At 38.6% G+C, this 20,822-nt stretch overlaps 1 long non-coding RNA gene across 1 annotated transcript in view; it reads left to right on the top strand.

Annotated features, from left to right (window-relative positions):
- Positions 1-6,355: 6,355 nt before the first annotated feature.
- LOC122798391 overlaps positions 6,356-20,822 on the top strand; it is a 487,096-nt gene continuing 472,629 nt past the window's right edge. The window contains exon 1 of the long non-coding RNA XR_006364254.1: positions 6,356-6,468. This is a non-coding gene — a long non-coding RNA (uncharacterized LOC122798391). The remainder of the gene's footprint in view (positions 6,469-20,822) is intronic.

Here is a 20,822-nt window from a genome sequence, read left to right as displayed (position 1 = left end):
TATAGTGACGGACCTTAGGGTTAGGGTTTGGGTTAAGGTTAGTGGATAGTTAGTGGTGTGTGTATAGTTTAGTGTAGGGTTAGATGTAAGATTTTAGGTGTATGTGTGTGGATTGCTGTTTGTTTGGTGTGCTTGTGTTGTGTATATGTGTTTTGGAACAGCAAATTTTTTTCTTAGGAAAAAGTCTGCTGTTCTGTATGTTTGATGTTTTCAGCTTTCGCTGAATAGGGGTCGATATTAGAACATTCGAAGTTTTGAAACTTCGATGTTCTAATATAGACCCTATATATACATATATGTGTATATATATATATATATATATATATATATATATATATATATATATATATATATATATATATATATATATATATATATATATATAGGTTTATAGGTTTACTATCAAAATTATCAAAATGACGAATGGAGATGCTCTGCAGATGGAAAATCGAAAGACAGATTTTCGATTTTCTGTTTTGCTGAACATCTCCATGTTCAGAAGTCCATATCAGTGAATACACAGTGCATTCTTTGATATGAACTTGAAGTACTGCACAGAGATCGCAGAACAGTGCAGTTTGGGACATTCATCCTTTTCCTCACTGTAGTGCGATCTCGGAGTTGGAATATATAGTTAGCAAGGGGTGTGAGGGGCACAGACTTTTGCCTCATATTTTTGGTCTGTTCCTCATAAAATTTGCAGTTTTCTGGCAAATCACATTGGATTGCAGTCACTAAATAATGGAATATATTTCAGTTTCAAACTTATATCCTTCAGAAAATGCATGATTTTGGACTTTTTTTCCCACCATTAGTTTGGCTTTGTCCAGATTTACTACACTTAGGGGTTGAGAGGTATGTTTCCATGCACAGGAACATTTAGAAGTTTGTGCAACTTTGCTTGGACTATAAACCACATTTCACAAAAAAAAAAAAAAAAAATACAGCTGGGAAGAACATTACAGGGGGGCTGCAGGGGAACTTCCCCCTGGCCCCTGCAAAAACATGATGTGAGGTGTAGTTTCATTTACCTGAGCTCCTATAAGGACATCACATGATCTGTGCAGCTATAATGTTGAATCTGCTGAATTTGTTCAACAGATTCGACATTATGTCGTGATATATATTTTTACTTTTGCTTTTTTTTTGTCGGTGTTACGAACGGGATTTATTTTTACTGGCGACATTTTGATAGTAAATATACATATATATATATATATATATATATATATATATATATATATATATATATCACTACAATGGTGAAAGGCAAATTCCCCAATCTCCACCATTTTGAGATCTAGCGCAGGCAAAAAAAAAAAAAAAGCCAATACATTTTGATGAAATGCATTGTCTTTTCTGGCTTTTTAGCCTTCATCTAAAGCAACATTTGAACAACTGCCTTAGACACACAGACACATGGATACACAAATACATAGAAAATATATATATAAATATATATATATATATATATATATATATATATATATATATATATGTATATATATATATGTGTGTGTGTGTGGGTATATAGTATTTACCTTTACCATTGTGACCAACCATGACTAGGTAGGGTCTGTGGACCAGCCTATTTACCTAATTATAAATATATCCACGGTGGTGGTGCTGCGGTAGTGTTGTCGCCTCACAGTAAGACGCTGTCCAGTTCGATTCTCAGCTAGAGCATCTTCTGCGTGGAGACATGTGTGAACTGGCGTACCTTCATTGAAGGTTGTGCGTCAGGGTTGGTAACTCGGCATGTAAAAATCAACTACCAATCATTAGCGGACCAGAGTTCCGCTGTGGCGACCCCTAACCGGGAAAAGCCAAAAGACACAACAACAAATGTTAAATATATTACGTTCACCCATGGGGTTTATTCTCACCATTATGACTAAATAGGGCAATGCTCACTCTCCATCTTTATATATTGTTGTTACACAAAATCTTTGTTTTACCTCGTTTGATAAACTTTTCTTTCATAATGTTCTTCCCAGCTGTATTTTATTTATTTTTTTGTGAAATGTGGTTTATAGTCCAAGCAAAGTTACACAAACTTCTAAACGCTCCTGTGCATGGAAACATACCTCTTAACCCCTAAGTGTAGTAAATCTGGACAAAGCCAAACTAATGGTGGGGAAAAAAGTCCAAAATCATGCATTTTCTGAAGGATGTAAGTTTGAAACTGAAATATATGTCATTATTTAATGACTGCAATCCTATGTGATTTGTAAGAAAACTACAATTTTTATGAGGAACAGACTAAAAATATGAGGCAAAAAATCTAGTCATTCTGTGAAAATCTGGACATTTCAGAGGCATGCATGGAAATCTTATGAAAACTTCTGCTCTTTTTGTTAAATGACCCAATGAAGCATAAAATGAAGTGTTAGACATTACAATAGTTTTCAAAAGCGTGATACCTGAATATCAATAAAAAAGTGTTTGTTTCCCCTTATCTACTCAGGGGATAAAACAAATAGGCTTGTGCAGTACAATGAAAATGGTTAATGAAGGTATGAATGTATATATATATATATATATATATATATAGAGAGAGAGAGAGAGAGAGTGAGAAAGTTATATCTGGCAAATGCAAAATATTAGACAAAAACTTCCATCAGACCCTAAACCAGTCAAAACACCAAACTGATCCATGAAAAAAATTAAATTACTTTTCTAGTACAAAATCTTAATTATCAAAATGATGATTCTGTCCAAATTATTGTTTCTGTTTTGAGGCATCTCCCTATGCCATTAGGTCACCATACCTTAACAAGTTTCAGAAACTTATTTTTAACTTTCCATAGGAATCCATTCCTCCCAGGATAACCAGAAATAAATTAATAATCCCAAAACCAAGGGTGGGACTGGGACTGGGACTTTCCATTACTAAGCAGTATGCCAGAATGACAGCAATTTTATGATATGCTAGGGTCAGGTATTCCTCAAGACCTACAGAGATATACTGTGAATTAATGATTTCACAAAATAATGAGAGTAAAAATATTAAAATTCAAGGATACTAAACTCTAGGATCCGGGAGGACTGGAAACAGAGACATAAAGTATACCATCCACCTATCTACATGCCACTAAATCCCTTTCACTACTATCTATATTTTTGGATTACCAACACATCAATATTAACTACAATTTTGGGAGGATCAGATAGCTAGGATATACTTGTTATGATCAGTGGAATATGGATATCAATATACTTTCTTCACAGGAAGAAATACACCCATTAAAAGACAATGAAGTCACAGGAACTGTCTTTATATAACAATACTTAACATACAAAATTTTAACTCTTAGGTCCAATCAATTGATTATGAAAAGTATTCATCCTCATAAAGCTAAGCATCTTGAGAACATAAATATCTTACTTAATATTAAATATATTTACTATGAATTAATTTAAAAATGAGATGATGTAGATGTCATACATTATAAATTGTCCAACTTTACTGATAGGTAATGTAGTTCAAAATCTACTTTACAACATTAATAAATCTTTAATCAGATCATTTACCTTCTCAATTATCTTTCAGTTTTTATAAAATAGTAAATATGTTATAATGTTCTTCAACAGGAGTATACAAATGAGACTTGGGTAACAACACCAACTGCTGGATATGTGGTATACTCAATGCAGACTACTTCCACATACTTTGGAGTTCTGATAAATTGACACCTGTGTGAAAAAATGGAAGACAATATTTGTTGGACCCTAAAGAGGTTGCTTGGTAAAAAACGTATAATGTAACATTAGTAAGAACATATACTGGTGAATAAGGACAGTGAATTTTCTATTGCTGACTAACATTATATAAACTGAAAAGGAAATTATACAATGCAGAACATTCTGAGCATGTAATATTTCAAGGTAAAAGATTAATGTGGGGAACCTCTTAAAAAGTTGGGAAAAGAATATAATGACTATTGTAACTTTATTTTGCTTGTTTAATATTGTCACTACATAGCTTCCCAACTTTCCAGATCCAAAGTCTTTAACATAATATTTAATAATGTGGAACTTGTGAGCAAAATAGGGAACTCGACCTGTAATAATGTGGAATACGTGGGCAAAAATGTAGAGCATGACCTCAAATAACATAGAATACGTGGGCAAAATGTGGAACAGTTACCAACAAATGCAAGTGTGAAACTCTACAGCATGGTTAAAATATGTCGGTTTATGTTTACAAAAGTTATTTTGATAAATAAGTATGATATATTTTACCGCGGTTATTTGTTAAAAACATGTTAACAATGATTTTTTTGGCCCATCCTTTCAGTTTGGGACAGCGAATAAAATGGGATTTACTGACGCTCAGGGTGGGGAATGTTCCTCGTAATGAGTTACGATTGCGGGGCATGGAATACGCTGTTCGAATGACGCCTTAGTATGAAAAAGTTATGTAAAATGCTTCACAACTTTCTTTATTATTAAAGTGTTCTTTAAATTAAAAAAAAAGTAGAGAGATATGTTAACTTATTAATGATGTTTTCAAAGTTTTAAAGATAGAATAATTCCATCCTAAGAACACTTTAATATAGGACGATCTCTCCTTGCCTCGACATAAGTAAAGTTTGTCTGGGGATTAAATTAAACGCGTTAGTAAAAATGCATACATTGTTACTATGCTGAAAAATAGAAAGTGCAGAACGGAAGAAAAAACGCAGGGCTTGCTAAGCTTGTACTGTTATCACTAGTCTGTTTCCCTTACCTGGTTTCAAATTCGAAGACAGAGGTCCTCCACGTCATTTTTACTATGTTCATATGTCAAAGCATCATTTGTACAAGAATTAAAGCTAAATGCATAACTGATGTGCATATAATACACCGATAATAGAAATATTACGAATAAGGCACCTGTGCTGCGGGATGGTGTATCGCCCCACAAAATATTACTAAGGCACTTGTGCTGCGGGATGGTGTATCGCCCCACACCCTCCAACACCCACACAAATACATTATCTGTGCTTCTGCAGAGATGTTGAGATTTTCACCACTTACTTGCAGCAAAAGTATCCTGTTCCGACCATGCGTATCAACAGCCTTTCATTTTATTTCTCATAACTGCTCTCCATACCGCTCAACTGTCCAGATTTTCGCAGAATGTTCAAATTTTTGTCTCATATTTTTGCTCTGTTAATAAAATTTGTAGTTTTCTGGCAAATCATTGAGATGATTTGGGGATTAAAGTCACTAAATAATGAAATACATTTGAGTTTCAGAACACATATCCTTCAGAAAAATGCATGTTAACAGAAATTCTATTATTCTAGTTTATAAGAGCAATATTTAAAAATCTGTCCCTATTTTTGTCCTTTGCCCCCCCCCCCCTCCATTATTTTAAGCTTTGTTCATATTTCTTGCGCCAAGAGGTTTCAAAGGTATGTATGTCCCCCCTAAAATGTTCGATCCTCTGATAGCTCACCGAGGATTACAGGCAGTCAATAATGTGAAAGTCATTAGAGTTTCATACTTCATACAGTTCAGTAATTACAAGCTGATGCAAAACATGGTGCTCTGCTTAAGGTCTTACCCTAATTTAAAGAATACCATTTGAAATTGTCCCGAATTTGGGCGTTTGTCCCACCATTACTTTTGGCTTTGCCCGGAATTCTTGAACAAATATGTTGAGAAGTGTGTTTTCAAGGATGAGATTTGTGATTATGCACACGAAAATAAAGTCAACATATACCTGAAGTGAATCCCATGTAAGGGAAGTTAAGAAACAGCATGAACCTGTATTGTACTAAGGACCAGGCCCCCCAGATTTGCAAGTGGATAGTCTGATTATAGCTGTCAACCTTCCATCTCCAAAAATTAGGAACATTACTTCGCATAATGTGGAACAAATGGCAAAATGTGGAACACCAACTACTAACAAGTTCATGGAAAGTTCACCGATGTACCAAATGTGCTACTTTATACTTGTAAAAAGTTCTTTTGATGCATTATTATGATTCAGTACTATTTACCGTGGATACCAGCTAAAATATTCTTAACACTAAATGTGTGACAGACCTTTACCACTCTTTCAATATGGAACTTTGAGGAAATGGACTTATAAGACCCCAGTCTGTCCTCAGATGAGAACGTTTCTCGTAATGATGTACACTTAAGAGGCACGCGAGTGTCGAACTCTACAATCTTTTTCTAAGCACCTCTCTTGGCAGGCTTTACTTCAACTGCACTTAATTGGCAGATAAACCATATATAACTTGGGGTGTACCCATGAATGGGTCATTTGTGTGACTGTGTCCGATATTACCGTGTCAGTTTAGGATAAATGTACTTGTAGCGGGTCGCGCCTCTTCTTTTCGGAAGGCAGGGCCAGCACCGCTCCACCTACAGCTCTTGCTTCCTGTCAGTGTGTAAATGTCCAGAGTTTGTCTATGTATGGAGACGGGAGTTTAACCTTTGTACCACCCTGCGAGGATACTCCAGACTAAGGTAGGGAGCCCACTGTCAAGTGGTTTAAAACATTGTTAAATGTGGGTCAATTTTCACCAGTGTGCGTGCCTGGCACCGGCGACTCTGACTAGGAAGTGTGATTGTGCACTGTGTAAACACCAGAGGGAAATGTCTTGTCAGGCGCACTAGGGACTCTTCTAAACTCAGCGTACTGGGGCTGTGGTGGTCGTAAACAAACACGAGTGACATTGAAAACGGATATTGCATTCACACCTGAGGTTGCTTTCCTCTTAGTGGACTCGTGTACTGGGCATATTAGAGTATTTTTCAAAAGTGGCACTGAATTCTGTTCAGCAGGCAGCAGCGCTGACAGGTGCAATTTAAAAGTTCAGCCTTGTACATCAACATTTCCATTACAGAGGGAGTGTAGTTTATAAAGTGTATTTGCTGCGTTTAACATCCCCCTCCCAAGAGAACAAAATGCGTCTTTAATCTTCCTGAATAAGCAAACGTGCCACGCGTAGTATAAGTCGTGTCTGTCTCGGGAAGTGGAAAAGAATAACATTTTCAGTTCCACTCAGAGATGGGACCGTCAGTGCCCCCGCGAAGTGCAAAGCGAGTATTTTCCGAAGGAGTGGCGGCCTTTCATGTAGCAAGCCACATAAACATCAGCTCTGATTATTCACTGCTGGTAAAATATGTGTAAGATAGCCGGTGTAAAACATTATTATTATTATTTGTTTAATGAGTGGCTGCATTTTGCTGTGTGTGACTTTTAATAAAGCTAAAAAAATGAACAAGCACAGGAATCAGTGTAGTTCCAACCTCACCACCACCAGTGTTGAGGGGGAAAAAAACAGTAACTTGTGGTCTTAAAACTTCATGAGCTCAGTCACAATAATTTCCAAAAATGATGAAACCCAGGTAGTGTTCCAAAGCAGCAAGCCTTTATTCCATACAGGCAAGCGCTCCTCTGTGACAAAAAAAAAAATCAGAAATACTTTAACAATGTTAAACATATCAGCTTTTATGTACTTAGAAGTAGGTGTGGAAAATATATGTATTTAATTTTAAACCAGCCTGTTAATGGCAAACAATATAAACAGGGCCTTAAAAGTGTGTTGTAGAATAGCAAGTACCCACCCCCACACACTACTGAGTAGATCAAACTAAAACACTACCTATCTATTTGCAACCTACATTGCAAGAGCAGGTATTAGCTCTTACCTATTAATCAACATGGGTTACATCTGAAATACTTAAACTTTGTAATAGGAGAATACGTTGGTGAAAATAACTATCAGACTGGAACAATCATTTGCATAAAATAAATAGAAAATACAATTCATAATAACTCTTACTTAAAATATAAACAGTACACTCATGGCAGATAAAATAGAAGGGGTATACATTTTCCATATCCAGAACTGGGTTGAACATAACACACTTAAGTGAGACAATTTTCTGAAATTGCACTTCCTTATTTGTGACCTCTTAACAACTTAATTTAGATGAGCTTATAGCTGTAGCTTTTGTCTGTTCTGTAAACAGAGTACATCATTTCTATTCCACGTATACTTATGAATGCTATTTATTTCCCTAATTTTCCTGTAAGCATATGCACATCTTCCCAGCCTTTTTTTACCCCACCATAGTTTCTTGTAAGCATATGACATCTTCCCTGATGTGTTTTTATTTCCCCATTGTAGTTTCTTGTAAGCATATGTACATCTTCCCTGACTTGCATTTATTTTCCATCTTATATTCCTATAAGCATGTGCACATCTTCCCTAACTTGTATTTATTTTCCATTTTATTTTTCGGTGAGCATATGCACATCTTCGCTGGTTTATTTTTTTAAATCTTTGGCTGTTCTGTATGAGGACAATGTGTCATTACTATAGATATTAGAAAATGCCTTAATGGACTGCAGCATCTCCCAATCATGTAGTGCACACAGAACTTGGTATACAGTAGTGTCACAAAATACATATACAACTGAAAAGAATTCCTCTACAGTACACTAGACTTACAATATATAACTGTAGAATATGAAATATACAGAGTGGTAAAATGGCTTTGTTCCATTAGGTGAGCTAAAGTTGAAACAGAACGTCTGTATTTAGGCAATGTTGAACGGTAGAAGAGTTTTAAAAAAATGAAATGGGAAAGGACTGGAAAATGCAAATAAGCAAATTAGGTTTGCAAAACCATAAACTAGGTCTAAAGCTGGCAATACAAAACAAACATATGAACATAAACGCTGAAAGAAAACCGAGAATGAGTGCATTCAAGATAATGCAAAGAGTTCAGTCCTGTAAAAAATGCCCTGCAGTTTAATAGAGAAAAGGACATTTGAAAGTGTTCAGGAGCAACTTGTACCAACACATTTCTGAGCAGTACATAAATGTGCCTGCTAATGAAACATATTGGGAGAGTGCACGCTGTATTACGTAGTAACACAGCAGAGCTAGAATTGATGCAGATGTGCTAAATCCACTACAGATGCAGACATCCAAGTCATGGGATAAAATCCTACTATACAGACAGACATCCAAGTCACGGGATAAACAATTCCACTACACATGGAGACATCCAAGTCATAGAATAAAAAAAATCCACTACAGATGCAGGCATTCAAGTCACAGGATAAAAAAATCTACTGCACATGCAGACATCCAAGTCATTGGATTAAAAAAATCCATTACAAATGCAGACATTAAAATTACATGATAAGGGTTTAAGTGATATCTTAACATTAGTGTAAAAGGACAACAAATTTTACCAGCATGTTAAGAGTGGCAGGAATATAGTTTATGGCATTAGTGGCTGTCTTTCACACATCCACAAGTGATGCATATAACTTGCTGTCAAAATGGCTATACAGTAGCACAGTCATAATGTGAGTATTATGGCATTGCCTCTAACAATGAAAAATAGCAAAGTAAGTATTGAATGGAAATAACTGGGCACCAATATACATCTCTGGGCAGAAGATGCTATTTCCAGTTTAACAATTTGCACCTGAGCTAAAAGCTATGTATGCTAATGAATACATAACAGTAAATAGATGTGCCACTACAGTCATGCCACCCCTAATGTCATGGAGCAGTCTGTTATTATGATAAAGGCCAGTTAGTAGAAGTGGGCAAAGCAAAAATAGTACAAATAAGCCCAATTGATGCCACAAAGTGGTACAGGTACATAGCACACACCTATAACACCACAAGCATAGTTATGGAAGTGCAATGTAAGTACAGTACAGAGATGCAGACATATGACAACATAAGAATTCACCATAAAGGAGCATTTCACAAGACTGCAGCGTAGTACGCCAAATGGTGATGGTATGACACACATATATAAGATATATATATATATATATATATATATATATATATATATATATATAAAATATAATGGTATGTGTGAAGAAAGAGAGAGAGCACACCAGCTCTGTGATGAAAGTAATGTCTATTGGGAACCATGCGCAGTTGCATATTGTCCACAGGGTTGTAGATCTGAGTAGAAGTCAACACTGCATTAACATATACTGTGTAAAAGCAAGCAAAGTGCACAGTGCAGTGAACTAGGGTCCAAAAACATTTGTTGCAATGGCAGCATCCCTCTGCATGATTATACCATGTACATTCAGAAAAGTAATAACCAACCTGTGACAGGTGTAATCTGATAGCACCGTACATTACAGACTCTTGTGAATGGTCACATCAGCCAAACCATTGCTTGCGTAGCAGAATTAAGGCAGTTCAGCAAAGTAAAATTAACATTATGTTAAATCACAGGAAAGTCAGTAAGGAGAACATCCTCTTTCAGATGATAACCACACAAAGAGAATGCAGTGCGTTTAAGTTTGCAGCCTGTATACCAAAACTTAGTCACAACTAACACCTGTATATCAAAATAAGAAATATCAACTAGCCAAGAATGATAAATAGTGTTACCCAGCCACCATGCAAAGTGCCATTATATCCAGCTCTGTAAATATCCTGCAAACCTGAAGGAACAGGAAGCTTAGTTGCACTGTACTTTAAGAACCAAGCTCTGAAATTCAAATGATGGCAGGTCCATAAACAAGGTACTGGCCTGGGAAGAGATGTGCATTAGCATGTAAGATCCTGCATGCAGCATACCAAAGATGCAGGTGTAAAATGACATCAAAATACAACTCAGCACCAGCATTGCTATTGGCATGTGATAATGTATCAGCATGCAGTTGTAGGCCTCCATTTGTGCAGTGATTACATGTGGATTGGAGGTTTCTTTGCACATTAACATCTGCAAATGCATTGTTCAACACAGCAGAGACACATACACACACAAAATTACTTGTCGATTTCCAGTGTGTCAAGTTGAGAGTATGGTGAATGGAGGTAGCGCTAAACAGGATAATGATGTCTGGTCTGGCTGATATAGCTGGGCGTATGCCCTGGATTCAGAATATAACTGATACCTGCCAGGACACATGTGTGGTGTATATATGGCTTGATAGCAGTAATGTCTAATTGGTAGGCACCATAACATACTACCAGGAGCAGACAAGGTTCTGTACATTTGTAAAGCAGGTGTGCTCTAGGTGAAATTCATGAATCGGTGATATATTTTGTAGGACTTTTGCATCCGTCCATCCACAATCCTTTTTTCACATGGGGTCAGGGTGCACTTCGGCAGTGACAATCATCTAGAGCCAATGTTCACACCAATGGCATGGTAGCATGGAACTCTGTGTACAAATGTTTATGTACTAGATTTGTTTAAATGCGTGGCCTGTTAACATTACTTTACCAAATATGTGATCACTTCCTTGTGTTCCGCATCCCTGCACAGTGTCATATGTATGACACATGCAACAGTGTTTATTGAAGAGTAAGAACATGTAGGGTCTACAGAAGGCAATAGAAATAGGTCTGCCAGAAAAGCAAACCAGAATAGACAAGATAATAGAGCATAAAAAGGGACATCAGCAGCAAGTGCTAAGTATAGACAGTGTGACTTAAGCAAATTACGTAAGAAGTTGTGTAGTGGTAAAAATTCACAACTGCAAGGCTGTCTCACTGGCAATGCTGTAATAGCTATTAATGCCACAAATACTATGTATGAAGGTATAAAATGCACACAGAAGTTACTGGGATCAGTTGGTAACACACCAAGAAGGTGTCACCTAGGAATGGGGGAAACAAGAAAGACAACTGGAAGAAGGATGGAGCTGGTGGCAGTATGGCTGGAGTCGTGCAAAATAAATGTGGCTAACTGAGGCATTTGTCTGGCCAGATACTTAGCAAAGTGGACTTTCTGGCCCAGTCAGACTTTCCCGGTAAACAGATGTGAAATAAATAATTAATAAAATAAATATTCCCAAGGATAAATAACAAGATAGTGCAACTTTTTTCATTTAAGCATTGTGGACAAAGCAATACAGGTTATGATGAAGAGTCACTAGCAAATGACAAAAGGAACAACAAAATTCATTTTATATTAACAATGCAGAAAGTAGTCATAAATCTGAGAACTTTGGATGAGGAAAAGAACTAAAAAATACAACTGTGATATTCTGTAATTACTTTAGCTACCTCTGATGCTATACAAGCAAGGAAATGTAAATAAATAATCATAAGTAGGTCAAAATTATCTTACAACAATCTGCTATTGCCAGATTCTTCACTGCATTTTTAGTAATTTATGCTAATGGCTATTATTTTAAATTTCTAGTCAAAATACTAAAGCTGCTGAAGTTATGAGGCTATGTTCATCACAGTAAAGGAACTTTTGATTTTAGTGGTTTTATTTTACTTTATTACTACTATTATTTTGTTTAGAATTTTTAGCAAATATTTTTCTCCTTTTCCTCGTACTCAGAAGTAAAGAAACTGTGTATTGTTGTGAAGGAATGTCATGTGGCAAATAGGAAATTTTTATTTTCATTTTCAGTGAAGAAAATAGCTTCTGCCAGGATAGTAACAAAAACAGCTGTCACTTTCCTGATTTGAAATTATGCAGTTTTGCAAGTTTCAGGGTTTCTTGAATCAGTATTAATAACATCTAAGGTTATAAGGCCATATATGAGAATTTTTAACATGTATTTAAAGCTTTGACTATCAATAATTTGGAGAAATTGTTAATTAATACTTCTGGAACCCCATCTCATAAATCATGGCAGTAAGTGCATGCACTCTTAAAATCAGAACTGCAAAATAAGTGTCTTGATTTGTGGCTTTCACCTCTTAAATTGCATGTTAGAAAATTAAGCATAAATATTGAAAAATGGCAAGGTTTTTAATCAAACTAAGCTCAAGCCAGCATGTATGTATTTATCAGTAATTCTGAAGCTCATTTCAGAGTACTTTTTTTCATAATTCCACTTCAGATGAAAGCAGAGCCACTGTGAAAGTATAGCTGTGTTAAATCTTACCATAATAGCAGATGTCCTTCTTTTCACTGTTGTAGTATTCCTTAAAGAAGGGATGTCCTGCTCCAGGCACCCCATCGCTCGGCCAGTATAGATAAGCTTGAAAAAGATCTTTTTCACACCATACATCGCATTTATGCTCCCCGCACAGAACCTAGGTCATAAAACGGGCATATGGACACAACTATCCAGAAGTGAATTGCCACAGAAGAGAACAAATGTCATAGGACAAAGGAGTCCATGCACATCCAGAAGGAAAAAATGCAGAACAAACAAGAGGGAGGAAGCAAATACTGCAACAGTGAAGAGAAGGACATCTACTGTTATAGTAAGATTTTACACAACTGTACTATGTCCCTCCATATCACTGTTGCATTATTGCTTAATGAAGGGAGAGTAAAAAAGCTCAAGAAACAGAATGGGAGGTGGAAGGCTGAGAAGAGCCCTCAACGTACCCACACAAAATGGTTTCAGCAAAACCTGTTCTAGCCCCAGAAACCATATCCAACTTATAATGCTTAGTAAAGGTGCGCACTGAAGACCAAGTAGCAGCTTCAAGGATGGAATTTGTGTCCGTCCCCTTGAAGAAGGCACCAGAAGAGGCAATAACCCTAGTAGAATTAGTTCTAACAGAAGCATACAGAGACCTGCCAGGAAAAGAATAACAAAAATAAATGGCCTTAGATATCCAGGAGAAGATGGCTAAATAAATGGCCTTAGATATCCAGGAGAAGATGGCTAAATAAATGGCCTTAGATATCCAGGAGAAGATGGCTAAATAAATGGCCTTAGATATCCAGGAGAAGATGGCTAAATAAATGGCCTTAGATATCCAGGAGAAGATGGCTAAATAAATGGCCTTAGATATCCAGGAGAAGATGGCTAAATAAATGGCCTTAGATATCCAGGAGAAGATGGCTTGCTTAAAAACAGCCAAACCCAAAGACCTGAGATGAAAGGAAAGAAAAAGCTGATCAGATGTTCCAGTAGTCCTAGTTTTATCTAAATAGCACATGAGCTGTCTGTACAAATCCAAGGTATGCAGGACCCTTGCAGACTGAAGAAAAGGGAAAAAAGACTGGAGTTGTACCAACTGATTTAAGGGCAACTCATTTATCACCTTGGGCATAAATGAAGGATTAATACAAAGGGACACCCTGTCCCTGTGAAAAAAAAAAAGGAATGACCATAAGGGCCTGGAGCTCAGAAACCCTCTGAGCAGACTAAGAGCCAGCAGCAAAACAGTCTTCTAGGTACAGTGTTGCAAAGAAGCAGAAACTGCAGGCTCAGAAGGAGCCCAGGTCAATTTTTTAAAACAAAATTGAGATCCCAAGCAGGAGGAGGAAGAATAGGTTTTCTTGGAAGCCTAATATACAGGACACCTTTAAGAAATTGTTTGACCTCAAAATGAAAAAGTCAAAAAAGAGTCAAGGGCAGACAAGGAGAAATGGCTGACAAATGGGCCTTTCCTGAAGAATAGGCCAAGAAAGTTTGTTTCTGTCTTTTGGCTTTTCCCAGTTAGGGGTCGCCACAGCGGAACTCCGGTCCGCTAATGATTGGCAGTAGATTTTTACGTGCTGGCTTGTCGGGCCTAACACACAACCTTCAATGAAGGAATGCCCATTCACGCATGTCGCCACACAGAAGATGCTCTAACTGAGAATCGAACGGGCAACGTCTAACTGTGAGGCGACAATGCTACCGCAGCACCACCACAGCAGAAACAAAAAGAAAAAAAATAACACCAATGGGACACTTATCTGGTATTGCATAATATTCAATACAGCAACAAAATATTCAGACCAACTGGCAACAATGGTGGTCAAACTGGCAGCAAAAGAAGTTCTGGGTAGTTGCATCTGTACATCCTTTTATGCCCCATGTTCTGTCCAGAGAGCATAAATGTGATGTGCAGTTTAAACAAGATCTTTTTCAAGCTTATCTATACTGGCCAAGCAATGGGCTTCCTGGGGTGGGACATCCCTTCTTTAAGGAATACTACAATATTGATATAGAAGGACATCTGTCATTCCTAATGATTATGCTACATTCATTGTGAGAAGTCTCTTTTTACAAGAAGGAATTATTTAGCTTTTGAAGAGGAGCCCTAGCCAGTACTTGGAAAATCCTTACTGAACATAGGTTCATAGGTTCATAGGTAGGTACTAGGCTATCTGCCTGAAGGTATTTATAAGCCTAACCAGAATGTGTTGGCTTTCGTCGTCCCCTTAGATTAGTTCCCTGTGCCTCTGTCCAGCAGAGCCACTGAAGTGATCCCCGAGGTAAACTTTCTGTTTCCCATCCACTCATCAAGGTTTCTCTTGAAGAGTGTTAGCGAGGAGCTCTGCCTAATGTAGACTGGAATCTTGTTCCAAAGCATGGGAAGTCTCTGGGACAGGAATCTATCCCTCCAGCATGTCCTATTTATTGTTGTGGTAAGGTTTAGATTCCTAGAGCATATGGCTTGAGAGGATAAGGTTTTCTTTAGGTGGAGCATGTCCATCAATTCTGGGTTGGACATGGCCTTGTATGTCAGGCAGAGATCAGCTCTGAGTAGGCAGTATGCAACCAAGTACAGCTGAAGTTTCTTCAGTCGAGCTGCATATGACATCTGTTTGAGGCCAGTGATCCTCTTGGTGAGGTACTTCTGTGGTCTTTCCAGCTGTTGCAGGTGTCTTGTAAGGTACATCCCAAATGGGGCGTTGTACTCTATGATGGGTCTGATGAGTGATGAGTAGAGGGGCACAATGACCTCTTTTGATCTGGATGCAAACTCTTTTGTGATTAGGTGGGCCACATAGAAGGATTTTTTAACCACTTTGGCAATGTGATTATCAAAGGAGAGATTGCTATCTACTTGGATCTCCAGATCCCTTATTTCATTTTCCGTATTTAGGGGACTATCACGTATGTGGTAGTTTGTGGGTACTTAGTTTTTTCCAAAGGGGATGACTATGCACTTTTTGGCATTTAGCTTGAGGCCATGATTTTGACACCAGGTATCCATCTCAGTGAAACCCTTTTGGAGGATGTCTGTGTCAGCCAAAGTGTTAATTGTAGCCCATAGTTTGCAGTCGTCTGTGAACTTGGGCAACCATAGTCATGCTGTGCTTGTCTGTATCTCTGAGAAGTATATGCTGAACAGGAGGGGTCCTAGAACTGATCCCTTGGGAAATGCCACTTGTAACCGGTTTAGAGTCATACCTACCTCCCGCAACTCTCACCATGTGGGTTATGTCCATGAGCCAATTGGCAACCCATCTTGTGACATAGGGATTTATGTTCAGGCTGGTGAGCTTGTCTATAATACCAGAATGGGGAATGGTGTCAAAGGCCTTTGCGAGGTCTAGGTAGGCTGTGTGTACCACCTTTCCCTCACCTATAGCCTTGGTAACTGTCTCAAAGAAGTCCACCAGGTTTAGGAGGCATGATCTGCCCTTAACAAAGCCAAACTGGGGAGGGTCTAGTGTTTGGAGGTTCCCAGGGTCTCTGTTAATGAGTTCCATGATTATGTCCTCCATAGCCTTGCAGACCAAGCTAGTCAGGCTTATAGGGCGATAGTTCCTGGGGTCTGTTGTGGGTCCACCATTGTGGATCGGAATAACCATTGCTGTGTGACACTCTATGGGTACGTAGCCTGTGGAGAGGCTGAGTTTGAACAGTGTGTTTAGGTGAGGGGTTAGTTCATCTTTGAACTTTGTAGGACGCAGCCTGGGACACTGTCCAGTCCCATTGATGCTGTGTTTTTGGCTTTGGAGAGGGCTGTTTCAACCTGAGTGTCTGTGATTTCAGGGGGTCTACATTCTTCTGCTATGGTTATGGGCCCTTTTGGGGGTGAGAGGGGGGTGAAGTTTGCAATGAACCTGTCTGCCAGGATGTTGGCAATATCGGTTTGTTCAGTGTATTTTGTACCATTTTGCACTAACTCTGAGCAGATCTGAGCATTGCCACTTAGATTCTTGACATAGCTAAAGAATGCCTTGCGGTTATCTTTGGAGTCCTTGGCAATTTTTCTTTCAAAGCTCGCCTTGGACGATTTTATGAGGGATTGTAGTTTCTTGCTGATACTGATCAGGGATGTCTTCCCTTCTTGGGATTTGCTCTTTTCTGTACTAGTTTCCTCCTTCTGTTGTATAGCTTGTTTATGTCAGGGGTCCAGCAGACTGGTTTCCTTTTCTTGGAGGAGTGAGTCTTGGTTTTGCTTGGGATAGCATGATCCATGCATTCCTGTAGGTGCCCATAGAATGCATTAGTAAAGGATTTTGCAGCTTGGACAGCATTATTCTTTAGCATGGGGGCTTTTAAACTTTCCACCTCGGTGTTAAGTAATGTGAAGTTTGCTTTTGAAAAGTTTTTCACAGTGGTTTCCTTGTCTAGGGGTGGGGGTAGAAGGTGGATATCCAAAGTGATTTGTTTATGGTCAGATCTAACCAGCAAAGGGTTGACCTCTGGTGTGGAACACCTGTCACCCATGTTGGTGATGACCAGGTCCAATATGTTGTCACCTCTGGCGGGAGTGTTGACCAGTTGATCCAGGGCATTTGAGTTTATAAATTCTAGGAAATGTTGGGCAAGGGAGTTAGTACTTGAGTAGTTCTCCCAATTAATATTTGGGTAGTTAAAATCACCCAATATTAGGGTGTTTGGTAGGACAATTATGTTTCCCAGTATTTCCAGAAATGAGGAATGGGGGTCTTGGGACATGGTGGGTGATCTGTAGCAAGCTACAATTTGAATTGCAGTTTTGCCCATTGTTAATTGCATGTGGATGATCTCTGAAGCATTGTGCTGTGCCAGTAACCTGGAGGTGTGGGTATTCTTGATGAATATGGATACTCCCTCGCCTTTTGTATTTCGGTCCGGGTTCTGTGGCAGAAATGTATGGTATGAGTTGTAGCCTGGTAGTGCTGGGGTACTCTCTGGAGCCTTAAACTAGGTTTCTGTTACTGCACATATATCGATTTCCTCCATACTGAGGAGTGCCTCATGTGCATGCATTTTGAGGTTTAGACTTCTGGCTTTGAGTAGCATTACCCTGAGATTTTTGTTACTTGTGCTATTTACGGTGGTGGGTTTGTCTTTTGAGCCTTGCCTAAAAAAGGCACTATGGGGTTGGCAAGAGCCTTGGCCAGTATTCAAAAGCCTAAGGGTGACAGGTGCAAGCCATCTCTAGCGAAGCAGTGTGGCTTGTTGAGCATGTCACCCCAGGTGGACAGACACTGGATCCCCTTTGAATGACACCAGAAACTTACCCAATTGTTGAAATTGATAATTATTTCTTTATACCATGGTATCATTCTTGGTGAGGGCAGGATGCTACTCAGGGTCAGGGTCATACCAACCTGGGCTACGTGATCAGAGAGCTCCTCCATGTCTCCTTTCATGTAGTCCAGGGAGGTATGGCTCAGGTCATTCACACCAACATGGACAATGACAGAGTCATATTTGTACTTGTTCTGGAGTGACCTGAGTGCTTGTGTTATGTGGCGGATCCTGGCACCCGACAGGCAGCTAACAGTAACCTTCTCCTTTTCAGCCTAGTGAGTGAGACGTCAGTGTGCCTGACTATAGAGTCACCTATTACTAGTGTGTTGGGTATGTTATTTTGCCTTAAGGGCTGTGATTGCGTGGCACACTGCTTTTGTGAAGTATGTGTTTCATGGTTTGTGTTGGGGTGTGGAGGTTGCTTGGATGTCTACTTTGGAGATCTGTGTTGCTTTTGCAGACTTTTATTTAGAGCCTAGGAGTATGTTTTTGTGTATTTATGTGTGTTTTTTGCCGGTGCTAGTTTAATGGGTCTGTGTGAGACTGGTGGTGTGATGCCAGTATTTCCCTTCTCCTCTTGACTGTCTGATCCAGTCTTGGTTTGAGAGAGGTTAGCCTCCAGTTTGGCTGTATAATTGCATCTCTCGCATGTATTAGTGCTTGGTGGTAGGAAGAGAGGGTTGTCTGTGTGCATGAGGCAGTTGTAACATTTCCTCAAAATTCCCAGATTCACCAGTTGGACTGGAGAGTACACCTGAAACTGCCCTTTGGACATGCCTGGATAGGTACAGTGAACTGTTTTACTGAATGGCTGGTAAGGTCGAATAGAGAGCTTTGTCCTTCTGTATAGTACAGAGGAGTCTAGTGCTAGGGTTTATAAGTGCTTGCTATGAGTTTTGAGCAAGTGCTGGGCTGAGAAATGAATGGCTTGAGTGATTAAGTTGAAAGTTTGTCTAGTTCCAAGGGAAAAATTGAAGAGGAGACTTTGAGGAGCCGGGAATAGTTATACCCTAGCTAACTGGTGCTGCCCAGTGCGCAAAACCGGGCAAATGAGGCTTTTATAGCAGGGAAATGAAAGAGATAGAAATTAGCCCAAAATGGCCAATAAATTACTAATTTCTGGGCTGAAATCACTCCTCCAAGGACAGATAGGCTGTTCAAAGCTCCCTTCTGTCACAGGTGAACAGAGAAACTCCCTTCTATCCAAGTAAGGTATGGGCAAACACAGATATTTGTAACACAGCCCTGAGTTCAGCACTAACCTGAAAACTGGACTATACTAGCTTAGAAAGGCGGGAAACAAGAATATATATTTTTTCAGAAAATAAAGCAGGTACAATAAAAAAAAAACAGTTTAAATGCACAGAAAAGGATGCTTATTGTTATATATCTCATTTCAGAGTTGTAGTCAATGCCGCTAGTAATAAAGTACGAAGATACTTGAATAAAGTGCAATATATATATATATATATATATATATATATATATAAAACAATAGAAAACGAACAAACTGCTTTAAACAAGTTACCCAATTAACCAGAAAAAAGCTCAAAACTGAGCCCTGTTCCAGCAGACTTCAATCAGACAAGTTCTAACTGCACACTCCCGCTACTAGGGTGTAGGGGAACCTTCTCCAAAAAAGATGGCCTGGATCAGTGCTCAAGTTAGACAAACAAAGCTAGATTCAGCAGGCCTGAATCTGGTCTATGCTACAGCAACAAGGCGCACCAATTTCAGAAAGAAACAGTTCAAATAAGCAGGCACAATAAGCCTGTGACCGGAAATTCCCAGCTTAGAAGGGCAGAATCCAGCCTCTCCTCCCACAAGAGTGCAGACCACAAACTTTCTTAATGTAGAATAACTGGCCTGAAGCCCGAGTACTCAAACCAGAACTAATACACTTTTAGAATAGCAGACACTGAGCCTTCAATCAGCAATTCCCAGCTTAGAAGGATGTAAGCTACGTGTCCTGCCCCAACAGTGCAGACCACAAACCTTCTTAATGTAAAACAACCGGTATGAAGCCCAAGTGCTTAAACCAAAAGACTTAGAATAACAGTTACAATTTAATCAGGCTACTACCAAGTAGTAATAAATACAGCAGAATAAATAAAATTCAGTACTTTTAAGAAGAGGCAAAATCCCTCTAGGCTACCAGTTAAATATCAGATAACAAAGAAGTGAGAAAACCACCACCCCCTCTTATAGCAGAGAGACACACAGCACACACTATTCAGTGAAACACAATAAATACAGTACTTTTAAAACTGCAAGTTTGTACTTAACTTCAGCTTCTAATGCAGGTGGTAATAGCCAAGCAAGTCTCTCAGAAGTTGAGCATAAAATGATTTCTCAAACTTTGTGGCTAGCACTTAAAATACAGAGGAATCCCTCTAGGCTAACAGTTAAATATCAGATAACAAAGAAGTGAGAAGACCACCACCTCCTCATGTAGCAGAGAGACACACAACACATACTATTCAGTGAAACACACAATTAGGTACAGAAAAAATTAAATACCGTACTTTTAAAACTGCAAGTTTGTACTTAACTTCAGCTTCTAATGCAGGTGATTATAGCCAAACAAGTCTCTCAGAAGTTGAGCATAAAATGATTTTTCAGACTTTGTGGCTAGCAGTTAAAGTACAGAGGAATCCCTCTAGGCTAACAGTTAAATACCAGATAACAAAGAAGTGAGAAGACC

This window comes from Protopterus annectens, chromosome 1.part0, assembly GCF_019279795.1.
Source record: "Protopterus annectens isolate FY-2018-M chromosome 1.part0, PAN1.0, whole genome shotgun sequence".
NCBI classification, from domain to species: Eukaryota; Metazoa; Chordata; order Ceratodontiformes; family Protopteridae; genus Protopterus; species Protopterus annectens.
The sequence above is the reverse complement of the archived record's forward strand: the minus strand, read 5'-3'. Positions and strand labels throughout refer to the sequence as shown.